The sequence below is a fragment of the Orcinus orca genome, chromosome 12 (genome assembly GCF_937001465.1).
Source record: "Orcinus orca chromosome 12, mOrcOrc1.1, whole genome shotgun sequence".
Classification (NCBI taxonomy): domain Eukaryota; kingdom Metazoa; phylum Chordata; class Mammalia; order Artiodactyla; family Delphinidae; genus Orcinus; species Orcinus orca.
In genome coordinates this window covers 12,981,415-13,008,949 of record NC_064570.1, presented here as the reverse complement: position 1 = coordinate 13,008,949, position 27,535 = coordinate 12,981,415, and positions in this window count along the sequence as shown.

Sequence of the window (27,535 nt, the reverse complement as noted above, 5' to 3'; positions counted from 1 at the left end):
TAGGGGGAAAAAAAAAGTAATCTGAAGAAAAACAGAGGAAGAAATTACTAAAAAATGTAAGCAGAAATAATTGAGCCAGAATAAATTAAAAAGTAAAACAAATAAATAAAAACCTGATAAAAATCAATAAAAAATCAGGGCAAAATTAATGAATAAAAATGGATAATGTGCAAATACTCAAAATAAGGAATGACAAGACAGAAATAACCATCAAAGAAAAAGGAAGTTTTACAAATCACAAAAGATTTCTTTGTACAAGTTTATGCAAATAAATTTGAAAATCTAGCCAACCAAAAAATCAATAGACAGATTTTGGCAAAATTATAAGTGAAGCACATTGAATTTATTTAACCATGTATTTAAGCACTTAAAAAAATTGGTGATAAATGAAACAATAAAATGTATAGTGTGCCTTGACAGTATACAAACACCTGAGCTGACAAAAATGCGGGGCCAAATGGGGAGAGAAGTTGGAAAAAGGAGTGAACACACAAAATGCTTCCTAAATAATAACAGGGAGTGAAAGAATATCATTTAAAATGACAAATTAAGTAGCAGAGACCTGACCATATTTAAGTACGATAGTAAGCACTAAGAGAGATAATGAGTGAATTTAGATGGTGAAGGAGAAAAAGGAGGGAAAGGCTAGAAGCTAATTTTAATATTTCTAATTTTATTAATGTCCAGACACATAAGTATACTCAATAGAAAAACAACATTATATAGTAGACTCGAGGTTCAAAAGGATTTTCATATTAATACATATAAATTGAATTGTCACTTATCACAAGAAGAGATTTTCAGGTTAGATCGTAGTAAACCCAAAATCTGCATTGCATACTAGAGATATGACTAAAACAGAGACATTAAAAAGAAGATGAGAAATGTGTAACAGTAAATTTATTAAAATGAAAGGGGATGTCTCAAACTTGGCATTGGACAAAATAGAATTCAAGCTAAAATGCATTAAGTGAAACAAAGAAGGGCATTTTATAAAGCTGAAGAACAAAATAACAAGTTCAAATAACACAATATTAATTTTAATAATACATAAATTATAGAAAATGCAAGAAAAATATTTTAGAAACCACATTAATAATAGGAAATTGTAACTAACATCTCTTAGTCCAAGATACATCAAGCAAAAAATAAACAATTATAGAAAAGATCTGAACAATATTATTTTCATTTTTAATATAAATATTTGAGCTTATAAATTTTCTATTAAGGATTGCTGAAGTGGTGTCCCAAACATTATATTATGCAATGTTTTTCTAGCAATTGTAATTTAAATTTCTATTTCCCCTTGGAAAAAAGAATTTACAGGTGAAAAAGACTTTTTGTTTACCAGTATTGTTATCAATTTTGTCTTTACTGCCTTATGATAAAAGAATGTTTTCTATATTATTTCTCTTTTTTGAATATTTTTCAGTTTTGCTTTCAGCTCTTAAAAATAATGTCTAATTTATATTATCCAGGCTGCTGTATTGATTATATCCTTATAAAATGTCTTTCTTTGTCTCTAGTAACAAGTTTTGTTTTAAAGTCTATTTTTCTCATGTTATAGCCACACCAGTGGGGTTTTGGGGGTTTCTTTGGTTATTCTTTGCCCAGTATATATTTTTCCATCCTTTTACTTTTAACCTATTTATGTTGAAAAATTTGTTTCTTGTAGACAGCATACAGTTGGATTATTTTTAAAAATTTATTCTGCCATCCTCTGACATTTAATTTGAGAGTTTAATGCATTTACGTTTAAAGCAATTACAGATATGGTAGGGTTTACATCTTCCATTTTACTATTTGTTTTCTTTTTTTTACTTAATTTTTATTGGAGTATAGTTGCTTTACAACGTTGTGTTAGTTTCTGCTCTACAGCAAAGTGAATCAGCTATATATATATATATATATATATATATATCCCCTCTTTTTTGGATTTTCTTCCCATTTAGGTCACCATAGAGCATTGGCTAGAGTACTCTGTGCTATACAGTAGGTTCTCACTAGTTATCTACTTATACATAGTAGTGTATATATATCAATCCCGATCTCCCAATTCACCCCATCCTCCCTTCTTCTCTTGGTGTCCATACGTTTGTTCTCTACATCTGTGTCTCTATTTCTGCTTTGCAAATAAGTTCATCTGTATCATTTTTCTAGATTCCACATACAAGTGATATTATATAATATTTGTTTTTCTCTTTCTGACTTACTTCACTCTGTATGACAGTCTCTAGTTCCATCCACATTTCTGTAAATGGCACAATTTCATTCCTTTTTATAGCCAAGTAATATTCCATTGTATATATTTGTTTTCTACATGTCTTATGTCTTTTTTGTTTCTTAATTTCTCCATTACTGTCTTTATCTTGTGTTAAAGATACTTTCTAGTGTATCATTTCCATTTGTTTTTCATTTCTTTTACTATAGGTTTTTGAGTTATTGGTGATTGCCCTGCAGATTACCACTAGCATCTTAACTACAACAATCTAGTTCAGATTAATATCAATTTCAATTGTATTTCAAAAGTATACAAAATCTTTCCTACATAATTTATACCCACCCCTTCCTTTATGCTATATTGTCACAAATTACATAATTATAACTAGTGTGCCTATAAACATAGATTTATAACTATTGAGTTATGCAGTTGTCTTTACTGGTGCTCTTTACTTCTTCATGTTGATCTGAGTTACCATATTTGTTTTTTTTTTTTTTTTTTTTTTTTACTTCAGCCTGAGGGATTCCTGTAAATACTTCTTGAACGACAGGTCAGATAATGACAAACTGTGGTTTTATTTATTTTGGAATGTTTTAATTTCTCCTTAATTTTTAAAGGATAATTTGGTCAGATATAGAATTCTCCACTGATGATTTTTCTCTCCCTTCCCAACATTTTTAATATCTCACTCCACTGCCTTCTGGTTTTCATTGTTTCTGATAAAAAAATCAGCTGACAGTCTTCTTGGGGATCCCTTGTGCATGATTAGTCACTTCTCTCTTGCTGCTTTGAAGAATCTTTCTCTGTCTTATCTTTTGACATTTTAGTTATAGGTGTGAATCTCTTTGGGTTTGTTGAGTTTCTTGGTAATGTAGATCAATGGTTTCTTCAAATTTGAAAAATGTTGGCCTTTATTTTTATTTATTTTATTATTATTTTTTAATGGCCTTTATTTTTTCATATCTTTTTTTTCTGCCTCTTTCCTCTCTCCTCTCTTTTTTGGAGTCTTATTATGTGTATGTCGATACATTTAATGGTGTTCCAAAAATTTCTAATGCTCTGTCAACTTGTCCTTATTCGTTTTTCTTTTTCTTCCACATATCAGATAATCTCATTTGTTCTATCTTCAAATTTGCTAACTCTTCCCTCTGCCTGTTAAAATTTTGTGCTGAGTTTTGCACTGCTATTGTACTTTCAACTCCATAATTCATTTTTTATATCCTTTTATAGTTTATTTCTTTTATCATTAATCTCTATTTGGTGAGACAAAAACAAAACAAAACAAAACAAAAACAAAACACGCTGTTTGAGTAGGTTTTTCCAGAGAACAACAAGCAGGTCTAATTATGACAATCCCTTGGGAAGGAGGCGTTGAAAGAACTCAAGATCTATTCTGTTTCCCCTGTTTCTGGGAATAAAGACTGTTATTTTTAAGACTACCACTGAACTGGTTAGTGGGAATCATACTAGGGTAGGTTAAAATGTCAGAAAGTTCACTGTTCTTACCCCAATTTAGCCACTTTTCTTTAACAAGTGTTCCTTGGCTTTTTGTAAGCCTTGGGTTAATTGCCAAGTTCTGAAAATATTGATTCTGACAATTTTTGTCATTTTTTGGTTACTTTTTGAAATGACAAATTTTCACTTTTTCTTACTCTGCCATTTTCCTCTACTGGCTTTTCATTTTTTATTCTATATTTTTTCAGTGGTTTCTCTAGGAACTACAACATATATTCTTAATGTGTTGCAGTATATAATAAATTAATAAATTAATATTATATGCTAGTTATGTATAATATAGAAAGAATTTCTTGTAGTTCAGCTTTCTAATAAAGCCTATCAGCTGTCATTTATATAAAGATGTTTCAATTTTAGTCTCATATTTTGAAGATTATCTTTTGTTCGTAAAGAATTTTTGACAGTTTTTTTCTTTCTTTCAGCCTTTAAAAATGTCATTTCATTGTCTTCTGACTCTCTTTGCTTATGATAAGAAATTAGGAAGGTCATTTTTTGTTGTTGTTATTATGAATGTAGTGTGTCTTTGTTCTCTGGCTACTTTCTGGAATTTCTCTTTATTTTTTGTTTTAATCAAACAGACCATAATGTGCCTAAGTGTAGCTTCCTTTGTATTTATTTTATTTAGGTTTCACTGAGCTTGTATCTCTGGGTTGATTTTTACCATCAAATTTGTGAAACTTCTGCCACTATTTGTTGAACTCTTTTACTCCCCACTAGTCTCACCCTGCCCACCCCAATCTTCTGTAAATTCAATTTAATGTATATAAGATTAATGAACATTGCTTATATTTTCTATTAAGTTTCTTCAATTATTTTATTTCCCCTATTTTTGGATAATTTATGTCAGTTAGCCTGTCTTTAGGTTCACTACTAATTTTTTCTGTTGGGTTCAGTAGGCTGTTAAACTTATCTAATGTCTTTTTGATTTCAGATATTGTATCTTTCAGCTTCAGGATTTTTATTGTATCTTTTTTTGCAGTTTCCATTGATGTGCTAAGATTATCCATATATGTTTGCCCATTCTTTCAATCTTTTATTACAATTGATCTGTATTAGTATTTTCAAGGTCCTTGTCTGCTAGATATAATATTTTGATGTGGTAACTTCTTTTTCCTTACTTCTTTGCATGTCTCATGATATTTGATTTCATATCAGAAGTATATAAAATAATAGTGGAGATTAAGTTATACCTTTTTTGGATATATTTTCCAGATAGTGAGAGATCTTTCCTATGTCTGGAAGCTAAAGTGTGTGTGAGGGGGGTAACCACCTTTAATAACATTGGAATGATCCCCTATTAGCCCATCCCCTAGCTTGCACTAAAGGGTTAATCTCCCTGATCTTGTTGTAGTGCAGTCAGTTGGACATGCTTTTACCTTTTCTGCAGTGCTTAAGGTTCTAGGCATTGTGAGAATGTCCCAAGTTGCATGTGTTCTTTCTGCATTTCAGTCCTAACTTCTCTTTTCTAAGGAATCAGTAGATATGGTCAGGAAACATTATCAGACCAAGAAAATTTGTAAAAGCAATGAAATAAGCTTCTACTTAGAAAGGTAGAAAATAAAAAGAGTAAAATAAACCAAAAGTAGAAAGGAAAGAAATAATAAAGTCTAGAGAGAAAATCTAAGGAAGAGAAAACAAACAATAGAGAAGACCCTCAAAGGCAAGGACGAGTAATTTGAATTCATCAATAATATTGATAAACCTCTACCATCAAGCCTTACCAATGAAAAATGAGAGAAAACACAATTATCAAAATTAAGAGGGAAAGCAGAGATAGCATTTCAGATGCACAGCAATTAAAAGGATAATGAAGGAATATAATACATGATTTTTTCCAATGAATTTGATAGCTTAGATGAAATGGACAAAATCCTTGAAAGACACAAAATATCTAATCATACATGAGAAGAACTTTAAAATCAGAACCTTCCTATAATTCATGAAGAAATTTAATTCATAATTAGAATTTTCCCCACAATAAAAATATCTTCCTAGATGGCTTCACTGGTGAATTTTACAAATATTTAAGAAACAAAAAATTCCAAACTTGTATTAAAGCTTTCAGAAAATAAAGGAAGATTTTCCTTTATTTCCAACTAGATTTTATTTGGCTAAAGTAAACCTACTTTGATACAAAACCACAATTATATTTAAGAAAAATACAATTACAAGCCAATAACACTCATTAAATATAAACAAAAAATCCTCAGCAAAGTTATTAATATATCTAATTTACCAATCAATAAAAAGAATACACACATCGCAAAAGTTGTCTCAGGAACGTGAAGTTGGTTTAACATTAGAAAAATCAATTGATATAATTCACCACAGTAACAGAATAAAAAAGAACAAAGAAATACTCATCTAAATAAATTGAGACAAAATATTTGACAAAATGCAACACTGTTCATGATAAAAACTCTTAGCCAGAATGGACTTGAGGACACGGGGAGGGGGAAGGGTAAGCTGGGACGAAGTGAGAGAGTGGCATGGGCATATATACACTACCAAATATAAAATAGATAGCTAGTGGGAAGCAGCCACATAGCACAGGGAGTGCAGCTCGGTGCTTTGTGACCACCTACAGGGGTGGGATAGGGAGGGTGGGAGGGAGACGCAAGAGGGAAGAGATACAGGGATATATGTATATGTATAACTGATTCACTTTGTTATACAGCAGAAACTAACACACCATGGTAAAGCAATTATACTCCAATAAAGATGTTAAAAAAATACATTAAAAAAAAACAAACCTCCTGGCCAAGAAGAAAACAATAATTTCCTCAGTTTGATAGGAGCTTCTATGACAAACTTACTGCAAATATTATGCTTAATGGTGAAATATTAAAAGTTTTCCTCCTAAGATCAGGAAAAGGCAAGGAAATTCACTATTACCAGTTCTTTTCAATATAGGCTGGAGGGCCTATACCTAGAGCAATAAGTTATGAAAAAGATATAAAGGCATGAGGATTTGAAAGAAAGAAACAATATCGTTTCTATGCAGAGGACAGGATTGTGTACGTGGTAAACTTTAAGGAAAATGAAAAGAAAGCTATTTAAATTAGTAAGTGTATTTGACAAGGTCTGAGGATACAAAGCCATTTTTGGAAAAGTAATTGTATTTCTAATGCAATTTTATAAACTTCATATGAAAATACAAAGGAGCTAAACTAGACAAACCAATCTTGAAAACGAAGAAAAAGTTGAAACTTTTTTTTTTTTTTTTTTTTGCGGTACGCGGGCCTCTCACTGTTGTGGCCTCTCCCGCTGCGGAGCACAGGCTCCGGATGCGCAGGCTCAGCGGCCATGGCTCATGGGCCCAGCCGCTCCGCGGCATGTGGGATCTTCCCAGACAGGGGCACGAACCCGTTTCCCCTGTATTGGCAGGCGGACTCTCAACCACTGCGCCACCAGGGAAGCCCCGTGGCTTTTATTTTGAAGAAAAGCTTGGCTGTACATAAAATCCTTATCTCACACTGTCTTTCCTTTAAAATCTTTTTACATTCTTTTTCTAATAAAATTTTTGCTTTGGAGAATTCTCATATCAATCTGATAGTTGTCCACTTATGAGCGATTTTTAAAAAATTTTTAACTTTATTGAAGTATAGTTGATTTACTGTTGTCTGGATACTAAAGGGATTCCCTCCCCCCCTCATTTAAAAAATATAGTAATTTGGGCTTAAGGTATGATTCATTGTCTTTCACTTCTTACCCCCTTGTCACACAGCTGCTAATCTTGTGCACATCCTGTTGCTGCTTTGTCACCAGCGTATCTCCTGATCTGTTATCTACTTTCTCTTTAGCTATACTGGTTTTTCTGTTTGGTTTTCAGGAGCTGGTTGGGAGATTTAAAACAACTGCATTGCTGACATCATCATGTTAAGAAATTCTGGCATACATATCAAGAGAATCACAATTGCTGTGTTGAGATCAGACTACAGTAGAATGATAAGGATGCAGGGAGAGTAATTTTTAGACCACTGCATAACCCTAGTGATAAATGATGGTCGCTTGGAAAATGACTGTCAAAGTTAGATTTTCTGAAGGCAGAGCCATAAGAGTCACTGATGGATTGGATGTTGGATATTAAGGAAAAAAGGAGGTAGAACATTTTGAGGGATGGAGTCGTCGTTAACTGGGATGTAGAAACTGCGGTTAAAGTGGGTTGAGAGTCTTAATAGGTTAAGATTAGGCTATGCTGCAGTAATGAACACTGAACTCTCAATTTCTTGAAAAATAAATAAGATAATAGCAAGTGGCCTTCCTTCTTCTTGTAGTCCTGCCAACTTAACTTTGGTCGTAGGAGGGGGAAGTTAGCTGGAGGTTCACAGAGCGGGTGAGGCAGCTGCTTCTGCTTTTCCTCTTCCTCCTTCTCCCCTCCTCCCCTTCTACTTCTTTCTGCTTCTCCTTTTTCTCATCTTCCATCTCGTCTTCTTCCTCTTATTCTTCCGCCTTCTCCTCCTCCATTTCATTTTCTTCTTTTCCCAGAAGCACACGTGGCATTCATCACTTCTGCCCACATCCACCTGTTACATGGACCCACCTTAAATGCACACAAGCTGGAAAATTCACCTGCTGCCCATTTTAGTTTCTTTTTAGTGAAATCCTGTTTGAACACTTTATTACTTTTTCAATTTTTATGTGTAGAAACTCTTTATATACTATGATAAATAATTTATTGCATGTTATATATATATTTCAAACATCCCCTCAGTCTATTGTTTGTTTTTTGATCTTGTTTAGGGTTACTTTTGTCATATGGGATATATTACTTTTGTAGTGTATTTTTCTTTGTGATTTGCACTTCCTACGTCTTAAGAAATTTCTTCTTCTCTTGATGTCATAAAGATATTCTGCTATGTTTCTTTCAAAGAGCTCTAAATTATTTAGTTTGTTTTAATACTTGCTTATTTAAATTCACTTGGGGTCATATATTGTTTTATTTTTCCATCTGACCTAATTTGTGATGCCACCTCTGCCATATATCAAGTTTTCACTTATGTGCAGTTTTTTGTTGTTTGTTTCCAATTATTTCCATTGATATATTTGTCTATCCCTGTGGAATAAAATGTTTAGTTTCCATAGTTTCAAAATAAGTCCTGATTTCTCATTTTGCTGTTTATTTTTTGATTTCTTGCTTTTTATACATTTACTTTTTCATGTGCATTTTGAAATCAGCTTGTCAATTTTTAGCAAAAGTCCTATTAGTATGTTGATTTGAATTACATTGATTTATAGATAAATTTGTAGAGAAATGAAATATACATCATATTGAATCCTCTCTTCTAGGACATTTGCATATCTATTTATATTTTTATGTCTTTTAATAATATTTTCCAGTTTTCTCCATGTAGATGTTATTTATTTGGTTGTTCCTAGGCTACTTATACATTTATATCTGAGACTAGACTTCTAAATTCCATGTTTTCTTTTTTAGAGTTCAATATTTACAGGACCATTAGTACATTGTGTATGTTATTCATGTATCCAGCTGCTTGCTAGACTTTAAAAAATTACAATATTTTATCCAAAAAATCTATTTTTTTGGTAAAGCATGTAGTTTTTGTTAGCAATCTCTTTATTAAGATACTTTATGTAAACAAACAGCTTAGAAAAGTAGCTGGTATATAAAGGGCTTAATAAATGTTATTATTATAAATGTTTTCATTACTATTTTTTTTTGAAGATGAACTTATCACCTGCAAATAATGACACACCTTTCTGTTTTATTTTATAGTTACATCTCATTTCTTTTTCCTGTTATATTGTGTTAGTTTGGAATATCATAAGTGATAGTAGGAATGCACCTATATTTCAACATGAGGTGATTTTTCCTGCAGTGGTTGGCAAATTCTTTTATCAGGTTAGGGAAGTCAACTTCTATTTCTTGTTGGCTAAGAGCTTTGAAACAATCATGAATACAAGTTGATTTTTACAGAATGTTATTTTTGCATCTACTGAAATAATGTCCTTTTCTCCTTTGATATGTTAATATACAAATTCTATTTCCAATCACTGCAATACAGGAAGACAAGATCAAGGGAGACTGGAATGGGTGTTGAGTGAGCATCATTCTCTGCCCGGTACACCCCTTTGGTTTTCAACATTCAACCTCTACCCATCTTTTAATATTTAAAGTTGCAAGTAACCTCATAGTAACTCCAAATTGCTACTGTCTAACATAATGTATTCGTTCCTGTACTAACAAAAAGAAATCTTCTCTCTGAAAGTGATAGCACAAAGTCTCATCAGTTCCTGCATTAATTTCTGCTTTATGTTCATTCCTCTTTTAGTTCATAACTCAGCAGCATCTTGATATCTTGTGATCTCTGCACTGAGGTATCATTACCTGCACAATCTGTATAGTACCATAGGTAAAAGTGAGAGTGGAAAAGAAAAAAATCATATGCAAATAAGAACATACCAGAACAAAGAAAAACTAAGGGTCAATGCTATGGTCTTCATTTATAAAGCTGTTCACAAGGTCATATTTGATATATAATATTTTCTTAACTATTGAGTTCATATTTCCTTTGTTTTTAGCCATTGCCTTCACTGGACAGTTTCTTTAGCTGACAGGTGACTTGAACTTTATTCCTGAGAGGTTTGAACTCTTGATGATCCTGCCTGTAGTCGGGTTCTGAATTATTTCTTGCTCTTGTACCACTGCATGTGGATGCACTGGGGGGGACCCAGCAGGATTTCCTAGGTAATAGACATATCCCTCCTTGCTGTGCCTTAAAAACCCAAAATACATTTAGGTACATTCTTGTTCAAGATATCTATGTCAATTTATCAAGAGAAGATAGAAGTATTTGTGTATGATTGATGCTTAGAAACACCATTATTTTGATTTTCTTTATTTATGGTAAATGAGAAACTCCAGGTGATGTAGTATAATTGATCAAAGAATTCAAGCACTGCTCTTTGTTAGAGAACAGTCTGAATATTTACTAGTGAGCTGACTCCTTATCGCAGCCACTTTCTCTCAGATAAGCTTTTGAAAGATGTGTGTGCGTGTGTGCGTGTGCCCACATATTCCTCAGGATTTCTCAGATGCCCCCCATACTTAGCTGAGAGCAGGACCCTTTATCACTTAGATGTTTTCTTTGCAACTAAGAGGCAGTGAATTAGTGAAGAGCTCTTGTTTGGGAGTTTCCTGCTTTTGCTCCACAGGACTTGTGGTCATGCTTAAGAGAAAGAAATGAGGTGGAGCTTTCTGAGCACACCCCTACTTGAGTGTTGGGGGTCAGTCAGGTGTTACACTTCTCTTGGGCACGGTTGGGGGCACTCTGCTCAGTACATCATGCGCTCAGACCTTAAAAGAACCCTAAGGGGAGCGTGTAGGGCAGTATTGTGTTCCATTATTCCATTTCGTGGGTTCGGTCCCTCAGATTCAGACATGACTTAAACATTTCTTTTAAGATCAAAGACAAACGTTACTCTAAGATTACATTTTTGTTGCTTATTTTTTATTGTTGTTAATAAGACTACATATGCTATCCAGGAACTCAAAAGTTTACATACTGTTCAGATATATTTTCTCTTCCTTGGTAGCAGTAAGTCTAGCTGAGGCAAGAGTACAATGCTTGTCAGTTTTCTCCACCAGCTATTTCTGCCTATTTTCTGTCTTTTTGGTAAATGCTCTGTCAATTACTTCTACTATTATTTAAAAAATTGTTAAGAAAGGGCATTATTAGGGTTTTCTGGACAATGAATATTCCCAACCTATCAATAATCATTTATGCTTTAAACTATCATCTTAGCTATTAATTGAAAATCGTTATTAATTAATTTTAAATTAAATACTGATATTGAGATAACAATATAACTTAGCTTTTAATTAAAAACTATTAACTGAAAATTGCTCTCCCCTTTTTCAGAGTTAGAGCTGTTCTAGAATGCCTCCCCCTATTACTAGAATGACTTGCGTGTGAGCGTATGTTTTGGGAGAGGAGATTTTCTTTGCGTATTTTTCAGGGTTAGTATCAGCTTAATCCTCCAGAAGGAGATGAAAGTGAAGCAACCCACTCCTGTTTTCATATCACAGATATGTATCCTTCTCACATTTTCAGCATGTCTATTTCAATGCTTTTGAGTGGGAGACATTTGTTGGTGAGCATGGCTTGTTGGAAACAGATAAGAGAAAAAACTTAGAAGATAAATTGGCAATCCTTTTCCTAAATGACTCTCACTTAAAAAGAGAAAATAGAAAAGCTTCTATTACTCCTTATTTTATAACTTTTAATGGAATACTATTTAGAAATGAGAAATATTTGTTTAATAGTCATTGGACTATTGAATATAATTTAGTCATAGTAGGTACATTGATCCATTACTCATTTTTCTCTCTACCGTAATGCGAGTTAGGAAATTAGAGAAGGAAATGCCAAATTAATACATACTTTTATGGCAGATAAATTGTGAAATAAAAAAAATTATTTGGAAAGAACTTAATATTAGGAAAATTCTGCAAGTCTACACAGAGTACAGAATTTAATGCCTCAAAACCACTGGATATCTAAATTATAGGTTAATTACCTATATTATTTTTAGAATCACCATATGATAATTCTTATGTTGTCATATCCGACTGCACTTAGAAAATAAATTTCAATTTTTACACTTTGAGAAACAAAATAAGAATATGAAAACAAGAATGAATTAGAAAGAGGATTAAGAAGACAGGCAAATATTTTTATTTATATCTTACAAAGTCATGTGGATCAGATAACATTCTGAAGTTATTTTAAACAAAGCTACATCTTTAAATAAGTGGGCATGTACTTTGATAAAAAGATAATACAAGGAAAAAGTCCTTTACATAATATGTTAGAGAGTCTCTCATAGAATTAGAACAGTGTTATAGATTATTTAAATTAAATGAATAAGAAGTGTTTATTAAAGGGTTTAAAAATATCTGGACATTGAATGTGTTCTCTGCTGCTATCAGTTTTGTTTGAAATGCTCCCTGAATGTTTATACTTAAAAAATTAAGACCATATTTTTCCATCCAAGCATTGCTGAATTTGATACTAGATTACATTACAAACAGAAAAAAAAAAATGTCAGTACGTTTATTCTCTTTTTTACAACACATTTTAAAATATTGATTGAATGATACAAAGTTTTAAAGACCACCTTGTAAAATAAAATACCAGAATGAACATTTAGAAACATAAATATTAATTATTTTACTAAAGGGGCATTTAAAAATAAATTGGCATTAGTCATAAGGCAAATACAAATCAAAATCATAATGAGAATATCACTTCACACCTAGTAGGATGACTATAATAATAATAATAAAAAAGAGAAAATACCAAGTGTGGTGAGACTATCACGAAATTAGAACCTTCATACATTGTTGGTGGGAATGTAAAGTGATGCCACCACTGTGGAAAAATCTGATGGTTCCTCAGAAAGTTAAACATAGACTTATCAAATGACCCAGCAATTCCACTCCACTTTCAAAAATTTGAAAACGGGGACTCAGATACTTGGATGACAATATTCTTTGCAGCATCGTTCACAGCAGCCCAAAGGTGGAAACAAGCCAAATGTCCATCAACAGATGAATGGATAAACACAATATGATACATACATATAATGGATTATTCAGCCATAAAAAAGAGTGAAATCTTGACACACGCTACAACAGGGATGAACCTTGGAAATATTATGCTAAGTGAAACTAACCAGACACAAAATGACAACATATTGTATGATTCCATTCATATGAAATAGTTAGATGAGGCAACTTGATAGAGACAGAAAGCAGATTAGAGGTTACCAGGGGCTGGAAGAGGGGGGAATGGAGTTATTGTCTAATGAGCGCTATTTGGTGTGATGGAAACCTTCTGGAACTTGAGAGTGGTGATAGTTGTACAGCACTATGAATGTACTTAATGCCTCTGAATTGTATATTTAAAAATGGTTATAATGGCAAATATTATGTTATATATGTGTTTTACCACAATAAAAGTATTTAAAATAAATTAGCTACATTTACGTTTAAATCAGAGTATTGTTTTTGTTCATTCTCAAAGAAGGAAACAGTATGGGAGAGTAATGATAAAAAATAAGGGTTGACCCCATTTGAGGTTTAATTCTGTGAAGATACTGTTCTTCCTTATATACGATAATGTTTTCCTATGCTACTCTCACATGTAGCATAAAAATTTCTTTGAGATATTTAACTGGATTCTATCTGAATATAGTCTCACGTGAAATGAAAGTATGTATCCCTAAAGCTGTGCTTAGTGTTCTGGATCCCTGCCCTTTCCAAATTATTCTTACAACATCAGGAAGAAATCATGGTGAGAACTTACATCAACAAAGTCCAGTTTTAGTAACTTTAAAAGTAAAGAATATTTATGTAGTAATGAAATCCTAAACGTTTGATACTTTGTGAGTACTTGAAAATTTACAAAATATAAAAACTGGAAAGAGTTGAAAGGACAGTTTAGTCTATTTACTCTATTTCAAATGATCTGCATAGTTGGAGCAGGTAATAGGACAGATAATCCTAAATGGACGTTAACGCATAAATCAATTATCTTTGCTATTGTGTTTCTGAATTTCCCTTTGAATATGAGTGGGTCTGGCAGTCTGGGAATGTAAATAAATAATGGAGCCAAGTAAAAGTATGACACCCAGCTTTCCCATCCCATGCCTGTGTGCAGAACCATCTTATACTTAGCTTTGTAGTGAATGGTACATCAGTTATTCAAATTTGCCTTGATTGGCAACGATTCTTTCAGCCCACATTAATGCTTGTCTGTACTATGGTTTTCTAAGTTCTCTTCTTTAAATCTTCTCTTCTTGAGAGCTTCTTTTCCACCCACCGCTGAAGTCAGGGTATTCTCATGGCCCTGATAAAAAGTGCTCGCTGCTAGGGTCTAGCGCGGTGGAAGGGTAAGGAGGGGTGGTGGGTTAGGGCACAAATGAAACAGCTGGGCCTCCAGTCTTTGCCTCCTACTTGTCTGAGTTCACTGAAATAGGCTTTTAATTGATTTTGTGCTCTTCACTCTTGAAGCCACATTCAGTATTGCCTCCTCCAAAGGATTTTTCAAAATGCAGACGTGATAATGCCCTCTGTTTAAACTTATTTTTATGAATCTCTATAATGGTGTATTCTGTTTTATGTAATAGGAAAAAAATGGAGGGATAGGAATTACCTATCCATGACGTGTCTACCATTCTAAATAAAGCCACTTTCTTTCCAAAATTAAATTTACTCAGTTTAAGGTATTACATTGAAAAATCAGGTGGACATGCAGGTTACTACAAAGCCACTACTAGGATCAACTATGCTTAACATATCTTGATTTTTATCTTATACCATCTCTGCTTATTGCAAATCCATGTCAAGAGAGCGAGACAAAAAGAGAAAGTTCTTGAATTTTAGGAGAATCTCATGTGATGACTTCAGAGACTCAATATTAATAAAATAAGTCAGTTTGCACATGCCTCTATGCCTTCTAGAGAACGGTCTTCAACAGGGTTCCTAAAATTTATACCAGTTTTCTTGCAACATAATGATTTCAGAGATGACCCACTTGGTTTTCCATGTCTGCGGTTTTTTATTTCTCCTTCCGGAGTTTCCGCAGTTCTCTTCACTAACTGTGAAATCTGTAGAGAGATTGACTGTGGCTAGGGTTTCCCCAGGGTGTATTTCAGAAAAGAGGCAGCCCTTTTTTGGTTGTAATAGTCCTTCAAAAATGATGTGGCCTAGGCTTGTGGCTTCAGTGTCCATAATTATACAGCACTGACTTGTTCTCTGTCCTAAAGCCTCAGTCCCCGTCCCCCTGCCAAAAGACTCTGCTGCCTTGGTTTGTATTCCTTTGCACATCAACCTAAGGAAACAGTGCTAGTCTGTTTTCAGGAAGTGTTTCATTTATAAAGTTTGTATTCATAAAAGAATGTATGACTTTTGTAGCTACGGATTGTAATTTGGGGATTATTTTTCAAATTAATGCACCATCTCGTGGCTTCATTGGTTAGAACATACTGCTAAAAAGTGAAAAAGTACTCATGATCGTGACCCAGACCTTGAACATGTTTCCTTTAACGGGAAACCGTGCAACCTAATGTGTAAAGAAGGCTTTAGCTTACATCAACACTCTAAGTGTGCAGCCAGGTGCAAAATCCTTTTTGTTTCCTGTCTTGTGAAATGAAGGTGGAAAAAATCTGTGTGGTTCTAAATGGATTGGGAACGATGGTAAAATGACCCCATTTTGACTGGTATTATGACATTGTCCTTGTAGCTCTGGGTGACTTAGAGTCCCTGCTGAGATGAAGCCAGAGAAGGAGAGTGTTTAATCACTAGTGCTCAAAAATACTGATGGCTGCAATCACTTTGTGGAGCAAATCTGCACATATTTCTAGGAGATGGTTTAGAAATTATAGTAATTTGATATATTGTTGATTTTTATCAACATTATCAATTAATATAAATATCTTGTGCTATTTGTTTTGCTGGAAGGCACTTGTTAGAAATTAAGCACTGAGTCACAGAAACATCTGGGCAAGAGTGTGGATGACTCAGGACAAACCCGTCACCATTATTGAAATTTAAAGAGCATGGTTTCCCGACAATGAGTCATGAACATCATATTCTCATACAAAGGGCAGGGGTCTCAGCCACTTCTCTACCCACCCCCCTCCGTCCCAGCCCTCTTCATATTATTTGGATTCATTTGCAGACTTCACTTGTAGAAAGAGAACATGCCATTTTTATCATGTTTTTTCACTTGCATTGATGTTTAATAGCTTTATACAGCAGGAACCACAGCAACACACAAATGATACTGATAACTTCATAAAATAGGAGAATGGTGAATAATAGCATGGAATAGTCATTTTGGATTACTGCTTACCCAGAAATTCAAGAAAAGAACTGAGAAGCAGTGAGCCATTTTCATTTCAATGAAATTCTAATTTATTAACCTTGCTAGTCGCAACAAGTTAATGAAAAACTATCACGGCCAGAGCTAAGCCGTAGTTTTCGTGATTACACCTGAAGTCGCTATAATATTGTATGCCAACTATACTTCAGTAGAAGAAATAAATAAAATAAGATTACCTACATTCTTTTCAAATTAAGTAAGATAGAGGATTACATAAATATATCTTTTAGAAACTCTTGCCTTAAATATGTTTTTAATTATATGGTACTCCTGGGCCTACAGTGGTCAGACCACATGTTTCAATCAAAGAGTTTCTAGTGAAGGATTAGAGCACTTATATTCCAAAGAGTGCTGGCTTTTTTCTTTCTTTCCTTTTTAAAGCTTGTCACTCTCTGGCACAGGCTGAATCTTTGATGGACATATAAGGTTTGCTTTTTACTTTAATGTTTTAGTTTATGATCTATTTTGCAGATTAAAGATGACATACTGGGGTTGGAAAATTGGTGAAGTTTTTCTAGAAAGAACAAAATTCTCCAGGCTGGAGGAGGCATTTGGAAATTATTTAATCACTCTAAGAATAACCCTAAAAACATTAGGTTATTTGTCAAATGGTATTCCCAGAGGTGGGCAGCCAATTTCACACTCAGAATAACCTCCTCTAGGACTAACATTGCTTCAGTATCAGAAACACAAAGTACTACTGAGCCATGACAGTTTCTATTAACCAACAATTTAGGGAAATCTGAGTAGTTTTCCATGCGATGCCTGGTGCTGGGAAGGTTGCCTGCTGTATGTCTGTAAGATTCAACTCTGTTCAGATTGAAATAGAAAATGAATTAAGTCAGTTTAATACTGTCTCTGAATTCTAATCAAACAGTGTACCATGAATTCCTTAAAAATGTAAGAAAAATAGAAATTAAAATGTAAGAAAATTTGGACCTTTTGACAAGTTTGCTATTAAAAGTATAGAAAAAATAGTTTGGTCAGAATTGTAAAAACAATACTATACTTAAAAAATTAAACATGAAAAAAATTGCAATTAACTTTTGTTCATGATCATACTTTCTTGGCAAAGTGTTATATATCTATAATAATTATAGAAATTCTCTAGCATTTAGTGGGGCCTTACTAGGTACTCACTGTTGTAGTGCTTTTGTTGGTATAATTTCCCTTCCATTTCGTATTGGGAGGTAGATCCTGTCAGGCGGTCTGTATATTTTCGTTTTCTGTCCTTTACTTTTCATTCACCAGTGGATTTATCCAAGTGCTTCCCAGGTCTAACCTGAGGATGCTCAGGGAGCAGCGTTGCTGTGACCTGAGACACATGGCTTGAAACTTGAGATCTTATTTGCATCTGGGGTATCAGTATCAACTTTTAAAGTTATTATTATGGCTTTGGACCAATTAGCGAAAATATTGAAAATCACTGGCATATTCAATAAAAAAATCCAGATTAATCAAGAGAAAAACTGCTGATGAACTCCAGGATTTTAATTTAGTAGCTATTATGTTTTATGATTATAATACATAAATTTTATAATTTATTCATTCATTAAACTTTGACTAACTTTATACTATGTGTCCAACACTGTGTTAGACAGTGGGGATGCAAAATGAGTATTAACAGACATGGTCTTTGCCATCACAGCATAATGTTGGGGGTTAAGGTGGATGAAGAGCACAGAGAGAGACATAACTTTAAAAAGTACAAACTATTATAAAAGTGCACCTCTGACAAATACCAGAGGTATTTGTAACCTAGTTAGCAGGGACAGGAAAAAACGCTTTGAGAAAATGATGAAATCTGAAGGAAGGTTAGGAGTTAACTAGGCAAAATGTGGGACAAATTCAGAGAGAAGTACATGTGCAAAGGCCCTGTGGCATGGGGAGCATGGCAAGTAGAAGGCATCGAAGGAAAGCAGGGATAAATAGCTACAGAAAAGAGCCTGGAATAAGGCATGTTAGATGGGGTCTGGATATTGCAGGCCTTCATAGTTCAAGCTAAACAATTTTGTCTTGGTCTTCAAAATAATGGGTATTAAACTGGAAGGGTTTTGGGCTTCCCTGGTGGCGCAGTGGTTGAGCGTCTGCCTGCCGATGCAGGGGACACAGGTTCGTGCCCCGGTCCAGGAAGATCCCACATGCCGCGGAGCGGCTGGGCCCGTGAGCCATGGCCGCTGAGCCTGCGCGTCCGGAGCCTGTGCTCCTCAGCGGGAGAGGCCACAACAGTGAGAGGCCCGCGTACCGCAAAAAAAAAAAAAAAAAAAAGGAAGGGTTTTAATTAGACATGGGAGGGTGACGTGGTTAGATACACTTTTATTTTTTTCCCAGATCACATCTGATGGAGACCAGAGTGGATGCAGGTAGGCCTGTCAGTAATTTAATATAGTGGACTAATTGAATGATGTTGGTAGCTTTCACATCTAGTTTATTAAAAGGTCTATGCTCCATTAAGCATAAATATGAAATATAACAGTTTTGCTTTCTCCTGTTACTTTCTTCAACTAAACCCTGTCAGATCTTGTTTTTCCATCCCTTCGTGACATCTGAACAGATGCAAACCTTTTGGACACGTTTCAGTCATTTGGTCCAGTTCACGCTGGGCCCGTTTAACACCTCAATCTCTTGTCACTTTCAGACTCTCCTACCCCCTTGCTCTCCGCACCACCCAGGCTTTGGCCTGAAGAACTTTCAGTAATGATGGGGGGCTTCCTGGGCTTTCGCACCGTCTCCCCTTTCTGTTAGTCCTTCTCCCTTTGGTATGTTGAGCATCTCCTCGCTACCTAGCTGCTTCACTCTTCTTCCTTCCACCTCTCGTGTCCCGCTCACATCTTTGCGCTGCTGGCTTTTCCTTGCCCAGCAGCCAGTCCTCCTGCATAAGGTGCTGGCTAGATGACTCACACCCAAGTACCTTCCGTGGTGTTTACTGGACTCTGGGACACTTACTCATCCTTACTCTAGTAAATGTGGGAATTCAAAACAAGTGTGGCTGCATCTCTGAAATGACATCCCTTTCCGATTCTTTTTTCTCTTCACTCAAATGGTCACAGGTAGCCTATAAACAAGTCTACCGGCAAAAGAGAAGCCAGGAAGAAGCCATCCTCTGATCCGTTCACCTGACTTTCTGGGGGTGGTGATGGTGTTGGGGGGATGGTCAGTAAACTGCAGAACTCTCCTCTATCATGACTTCTCTTCAATACTATCCTCCTTGAATCCTCTCCCTCCTCATAGCCGTCAGCTTTTGTAGACTGGAGGGAGACAGTTAAGATCATGGCTGTAGGTCTGAATTCTTAATAAACCCCGAGGAGTTATCTGGACCTCACGTCTTCTGGTATCTTTAGAATGTGTGGTAATTTTTGCTTTATATTCCCAATTTTAGCTCCTGCTTTGATCCATTACAATGGGAACCATCTCTTTTGGACTCCTATGTGGCTTGGGCTATAACGGTGTTAAAGGAAGTGGAGATGATGGCTAGGCCAGAAAAAGGCGTGATAAAATAACACAGTACTTGGTGACAGATTGGGTACTGAGGGTGAAGGAGAAGACAGGGAAGAAGGCGACACAGATTTATGTTTTATACTCCCCAGTGAGTGGTGGGGTGAGAGAAACACTGGAAGAGGACCAAGCCTCCCCTTCATCCCAGCTTTCCCCAAGGGAAGAGGAAGGAAGATGATAAAATTATGTGTTCAGCTTGAGAAGATATCAAATAGACAGGCCTAGGAGATATCTGGGATGGAGATATACACCTGTGAGTCACCGTTTATAGGTGGTAATGGAGGGCATGAGTATGGATGGTGTTGCCAGAGAGAGAATTTATGGTAAGAAGAGCACAGCACGGTACCCATGCATACAAACGTATGGACATACACGCATATACACATCACATACACAGAGGAAGTATGGGAATGTAGACATCTACAGAAACACACAGAAATTAGAATGAGTTTTGATGAAGTTTGCAAATTGCTGTCACTATGTCATAGTCACATACACTATCATTCTCTCTCCCTTTCCTCTATGTCTATCTCTCTATTAAATGGGATATGGTTTAACCTATAAACTCATGTAACCTGTTGATAGTCCCACTTGGGTCTTGTAGAACCAAGATGCCTAGCTTCATTTGACAACAAACAATCTCAACTAGATTATTTGCTTCGGGAGGCAGTATTCAGAGAGCAGAAAGGGAGGGGGGCATACAACGAACTATCTTGGAAAATATGGCTGGATCACAAATCTAGCTTTTCTAGGATGCTAAGCTGCAGACACTGGGGGAGAGGCATTCACACCCACCTCAGGGCAGAGGCCCTGGTAGGAGCAGCATTGTGTCCAGCTTGGGGTGTGGATGGGAATATTAAGGCCCGGTGGTCACTCCAAAGGGAGAAGTCACAGGGCAGAGAGGGTGGGAGGGGAGGCAGAGGCTGTGGCTGCATTAGGTGAGATTTCAGACAAAATTGGGAACACTGCTGGCGAACTTGGACCAGGAGATTCAGGGATTTTGATAAAGATCGTCCAAAACAAAGAGTGTTCTGAGGATTGAAATTTTGTTGCCATTGCTAATACACATTTTCTTCCTAAAATAATTATTTGTGATCAGGGTAGAATCATGAAAGCACCTATTAAGAGTGTAAGAAAAGGTGCAACCGTGAATGACCATGACAGCAGTGCACAAAATTAATATTGTTTATTCACATCTTCTCTCCTACTAAATGCAAGTTGCACCCTCTTGGCAATTATGTTCTAGTAGAGCATGAATTTCCCTCACACATGGCTGTGCTTGTTGCCATGAAGCCTGAAGTTGCGCAGGTGCTAAAATGTAAATCCAGGGTGCTCCAAGGTCAGGCAAGTAAAGAGAACTTTATCTTGAAAACACGGACTGTCCCGAGAACATTTTCTGATGCATTATTAAGAATCCTCTCTTACTTTGGGAAGGAAAGATCTTACTTTACAGCCTCCAGATGCGCAGGCTCAGCGGCCATGGCTCACGGGCCCAGCCGCTCCGCGGCACGTGGGATCCTCCCGGACCGGGGCACGAACCCGCGTCCTCTGCATCGGCAGGCAGACTCTCAACCACTGCGCCACCAGGGAAGCCCCCACACAGTTTTTCATGAAGAGAAGTATGTAAAAGAGGTCAACTAAATGTTGGGTCAGAAATATCCAAACTAATGGAAGAGATTTATTTTTTTAAGCCATCGGGCTTTCTTTTCGGTCTTTGTAATATTTTACTCTGTTATAAAAATGATTTGATTTTGGCATGCCATAGTTTCACTAAAAGCAGTTTATCCTGTTAAAGCTTGTGACAGTTTTCCTGGCTTCCACTTCATTCAGCGGAGTAAAGCCTCAGCTGTCTTAAAGATCCCTTAAATATCCAGCAGGGAGGAGTGGGCAGGCTGGTGCCAGAGTCTCCGTGTGGTCAGGTTCTCATGGGTGAGTTTTCCAGGTGGCTTTGGTTACCCAGGCAACCAAAGAAAGCTGTGAACTGTCAAGGATCCTCCACTCCTGCCCTCACTGCTCAGATTAGAGAACCTAGAATAGAAATAGAGTGCTTCTGGCTCCATGCCTTCAACATTTCTGTTGGGTCACAAAACATCAAAAATTCTTCTAGAGAATACATTTTCCCAACTCACACAAAATAAGTGGGGAACAATTGCTCTGTTTCCAGGTGGTTTAGAATGAGTTTCCATCAATGTCAAGAAGTTATTCTCATTCACTCCAACCCCCAAAATAATAATAACAGTGATAACAATAGTTGCAATAGCTACCATTTAGTGAGCACTGTGTATATACTGGCCTCTGTGCTCACCTGCACTGTCTCTGCTCTTGACAGCCACCTGGAAAGGTAGATATTATTACTATTACTATTATTATCATTATTCCATTTCACGTGAAGAATCTGAGACTCAAGGCGTTCAGTGATTCTTCTTAAAATTGCACAATGGGGGCTTCCCTGGTGGTGCGGTGGTTGAGAGTCCGCCTGCCGATGCAGGGGACGCGGGTTCGTGCCCCGGTCCGGGAGGATCCCACATGCCGCGGAGCGGCTGAGCCCGTGAGCCATGGCCACTGAGCCTGCGCGTCCGGAGCCTGTGCTCCACAACAGAAGAGGCCACAAGAGTGAGAGGCCCGCGTACCGAAAAAAAAAAAAGTCTGTATTCTCACTTTGGTGCTCTGCTGTGTAGAATCAGTTTATCCCATGGAAATCTACACAGATGCCCATTTACAGCTGCCGACTGTGTGCTCAATAACATGGAGTTAATCTTTAGGACCTGCTTGCTCAGTTCTCAGAGAGTGAGCAAATGTTTACTGAGCATCTACTATGGGGCAGGCATAGCTCTGAGTTCTGAGACAGCGGTGAACGAAGCAGACAAAAATACTGCCCTTGTGGGATTTGTATTCCAGTGAGCATAAATGGATAATAAACACATTAATAAATAAGACAAGATGTTTCAGGCGGTAATAAGTACTATGGAGAAAAGTAAGGGATGTTCTTGTGGGCGGTGCAATTTTAAATATGGTGTTTATAGAATTTCTCACCCAGAAGGTGAGCTCTGAGCAAAGATGTGAAGAAAGAACAAGCCATGCAGTGTCAGCACACTTCCTTATTCTCCACTGATGGTGTTAATGCAAAAGGAAATTGTCCCTCAGAAGAAAAGGACACGGTTAATTCCTGGAATACCAGGTGACATAAATTGATACGAAATTAGCAATGAACCATTTAGGAAGGAAGAGGAACCATAAGCATTTGGTGCTGAATACAAGGGTTGGTGCTAGGGGTACAGGTAGCTGTGAACAAGACCCCGGCTCTACTTTTGCTTTGCTTATAGGGTGGCCCCCGAGCAAACAGACAAATATGCTAGGGAATGAAGTACCATGATGGGAGCTGACAAGGAAGGACGCCTCTGGCCGTCCTAGGGAGGCCGAACCATGACTGATGCTGAAAGGTGACTGCTAACCAGGTAAAGGGTAGGAAAAAGGAGGGAGGGCACCTTAGGTTGGGTGAATACCATATGCAAAGGCCAGAGGTGAGGAAAATATGGAACATTTGAGGAAGTAGAAATACGTTAATTTGAGTGGGATGTAGAGGGAAGGAGGGAAGAGAGAAGACTTTTTTATGCAAATCAGTATTTCCCACACTGCCTTCTGTGAAATTCTGCCCCCTGCCCCGCCCCTGTGCCACATATGTAATTCCCAGGAGGCACAGGGAGACACCCAGCAACAGAGATAAGTACCCAAAGCATCAGTAGTAACCAAGCAGCTCTGTTTTTTAAACTTTTTAATCTCTGTGTTAGTAGTTTAGGTTTGTTACATAACATAATTAGAAAGCACTGCTTGCATGAATTTGAAGATCTGTGCAAATGAGATAAGTAGAAGATTTGAGTTTGGTTAGTAATTTTTGGTGACACAGGGATATCGGCTCGGTGCTTTGTGACCACCTGGAGGGGTGGGATAGGGAGGGTGGGAGGGAGGGAGACGCAAGAGGGAAGAGATGTGGGAACATATGTATATGCATAACTGATTCACTTTGTTATAAAGCAGAAACTAACACACCATTGTAAAGCAATTATGCCCCAATAAAGATGTTAAAAAAAATTATGTGTAAAAAAAAGAAAAGAGAAAAGAGAGTATTCCATTAAAACATAACCTCAAATATTAATTATTGATGTCTGAGAACATTCTCTATGGCAGATGGGGCAGCGCTCATCACTCATAATGATGTGCTGGGAATGGATTTTAGGTGTCCTGAAGAACCCATATTTTCTGTTCTCAGGAGAGACCTCAGGGGGTCTGGGGACAGCTCCAGTGCAAACATCCTGGTCTGTTTCACAATTATTCTGTACTGTCCTTTGTGTCTTCCTCCAAAGACTGTACTGACTCAGTATAGGAAAGCAGCCTCCTAAAACATAAGTACTTTAGCAAACCTTTATAAAGTATTTCATTATTAGTGATCCCTGTTTCGTGAAGATTGAGGGGAATTATCACACAATCACATAAGTACATAATTATCACATAATTACTGAGCACACATTATGTTCCAAGCATCCTGATAATCTGTGGGGTTAGCATGTTAATCACCAGAGAGGACACACAAATTCCTGTAAAGAGCAGGTTTGAATTCTAGCATTACCACTCACCAGCTGTGTGACCTTTGGCAAGTTACTTGGCACCTCTGTGCCTCAGTTTCATAACCTGTGAAATGAGGAATAATTATCCCATACCTCAATAGTTAGAAGACAAAAATGAACAGCCTCATTAGTTAATTGATTAAAAGAGAAACCCCATGTGGTTGTTGTGGGGATTGAATGTGCTATTATGTCCATGGGGTTCCGAATAGTACCAGTCATGAGGTAAGTGCTGTAAAAATATTAGCTGTTGTTTTTATTTTCAGGGATTCCCAAGGGAGGTGGAAAGCAAGGTCGATGAGATATTCCTGCCTGGGTAGGGATTCAAAGATGAGGGAGATTTGTCTGAAATGATTCACTGCATCTGAGTTGCCTGCGGTACAGGTCACAGTGGTGCCTTAAGCAGAATGTTTCTGTATATTGTTTTACCTCCTAAACTTTTGATCCTTTTAATAGGCTACTATTCAGGCTTTGAGCAATCCAACATCCTCTGAATACATTCCTTTTCTATTTAAATTAGTCTGAGTTGGTCTCTGCTGTTTGTAAACAAAAACCCTGACTAGTACATTCCCATTTGGATGTTTAAAAAAAAAAAGTTCAGGATTATGAATCTTGTTCAAGTTCTTGAAGCTAGTGAATAGTATAGAAGGAATTCAACATATATTATCCTCACTCTAAGACTTTGTTAGTCTCCATTTAAATGATCAATACATTCATTTAATAAATGGTTATATGGGTTTCTTTGGTATTCAGAAGGAAGGTTTTTAAACATTTTTTGAACAATAGAAGGTAATTACCAGTTGAATACTAAGACATATAATGACACTTTATTTTTTAGCACTCTCATTGATAAATGCTCCACCTAATATTATTATAAGGTCTCTCATTTTTCATCTGGAGTACGTGCTGTTATGCAAAGCTCAAAGTAAAGCAAATAATTTTCAAACTACATTATAATGTGTGCAATTAGGATTAAGTAGTGAAGTGTGAATTATAGTATTTTATAGTATTAATTTAGTTAACTGATAAAAGTGAACTATAATTTAAATATCTAACAATAACTTCTACAGAAAATTATTTATAGTGTAGTATGAACAGAGGCATACTCTTGAAACACCCTTCAGAGAATGGTGAATTCTATGAATTTAATTGCCCAGATTCCTAGATATGTGATATTCCCTTAATCGGAACTACCGAAGTTAATATGTCAATTCATGAGCCTCCGGGGTCAGCGGGGGAGCATTACAATTTCTTCAGGATTGTATGATGTCTTATAAAAAATGATTTGGCCTGTGCCAGTTTCATGCTGTGGGATATAGGCTTTGATGATGTTGGTGGGGTCATCAAAGCAGTTTGGGACCAAAAATGCCAAACCAAACCATAATTCTAGGGAATAGGTAGGAATTAGAATTGAGCTATTAAGCCAGAGATGAATCTTGAGACAAGCCACAGTTGAGTGTGAAGTTAGGAATGAAGGAGGCCAGCCTTATGTCAAGAAAAGATGAGAAATGTGGAAGCTCAGAGGCAGGAGGATTTTGGAAGTCGGCATACTGCACAGAGCCAAGAGTAGAGGCAGTGAGATGTGCGTCCAGGCTTTCTCACTGCCTGGATGCCCAAGACAGTGACTCTCCACTTTGGGTCACACATTAACTACTCTGCGACAATCCCTGTGGGATTTTGACAGGGAATTTCTGGGTAGATGGATCTGAGCTTTTCATGTCCCTAAGGAGAACTTAGTCAATCCAGGGACACCTGCACTAATTGAGGAACGAATTCAGTAAGTTATAGCACATGACATCCAAACATTGGAATTCTAGCCACACATCAGAGAAAAGAATTCTCTTTTGCACTAGTCTCCAGCTTTAATTTTTTACATTAAAGTAATTTGCATACAAGATAAAAAATGAAACGGAACAGAAAGGCGTATAATGAAAAAACAACAGTCCCCTGTACACCCTCAACATCCCTAGTTCTGTTTCCCAGGGGAAAAAAATATGAATAGCTTCTATATTTATTTGTTTTGGCAATTACTGTTTTTTTTTTAATGAATTTATTTTATTTTTTTATTTTTGGCTGCGTTGGTTCTTCGTTGCTGTGTGCGGGCTTTCTCTAGTTGCGGTGAGCAGGGGCAACTCTTCGTTGTGGTGCCCGGGCTTCTCATTGCGGTGGCTGAGCACGGGCTCTAGGCACGCGGGCTTCAGTAGTTGTGGCATGTGGGCTCAATAGTTGTGACTCGTGGACTCTAGAGCGCAGGCTCAGCAGCTGTGCCGCACAGGCTTAGTTTCTCCGTGGCATGTGGGATCTTCCCGGACCGGGGCTCGAACCCACGCCCCCTGTATTTGCAGATGGATTCTTAACCACTGCACCACCAGGGAAGCCCTGGTGATTACTCTTATATCACTTGATTTTTGATGTATCTACTTACTTACAGATTGAAAAGAATAGGATTTAGCAGACACTACATTCTCTCTTCCCAATCTCTTATCATAATTTTTGATATAGTGCTTCTGTTAGCTACTTTTATACCTTTAAATAATATATTCTTTCTTATCCCATCAAATCCGAGTGATATCTCTTGACAGCCTCTACCATCTTGAAAGATGATGCTACTGATGACTGTACCTTTGTTTTTGCCTCTGTTTCTCCTGTCCCTCCCCCTTTGTGTATGCTCCACTTTTACTTTTACATTGTCAAGGTTATAACATTTATATTATATTTTGCAACTACAAGAAGGATTTCAATTGTGTATACAGGTTGATTACAAGAAGTTAAAA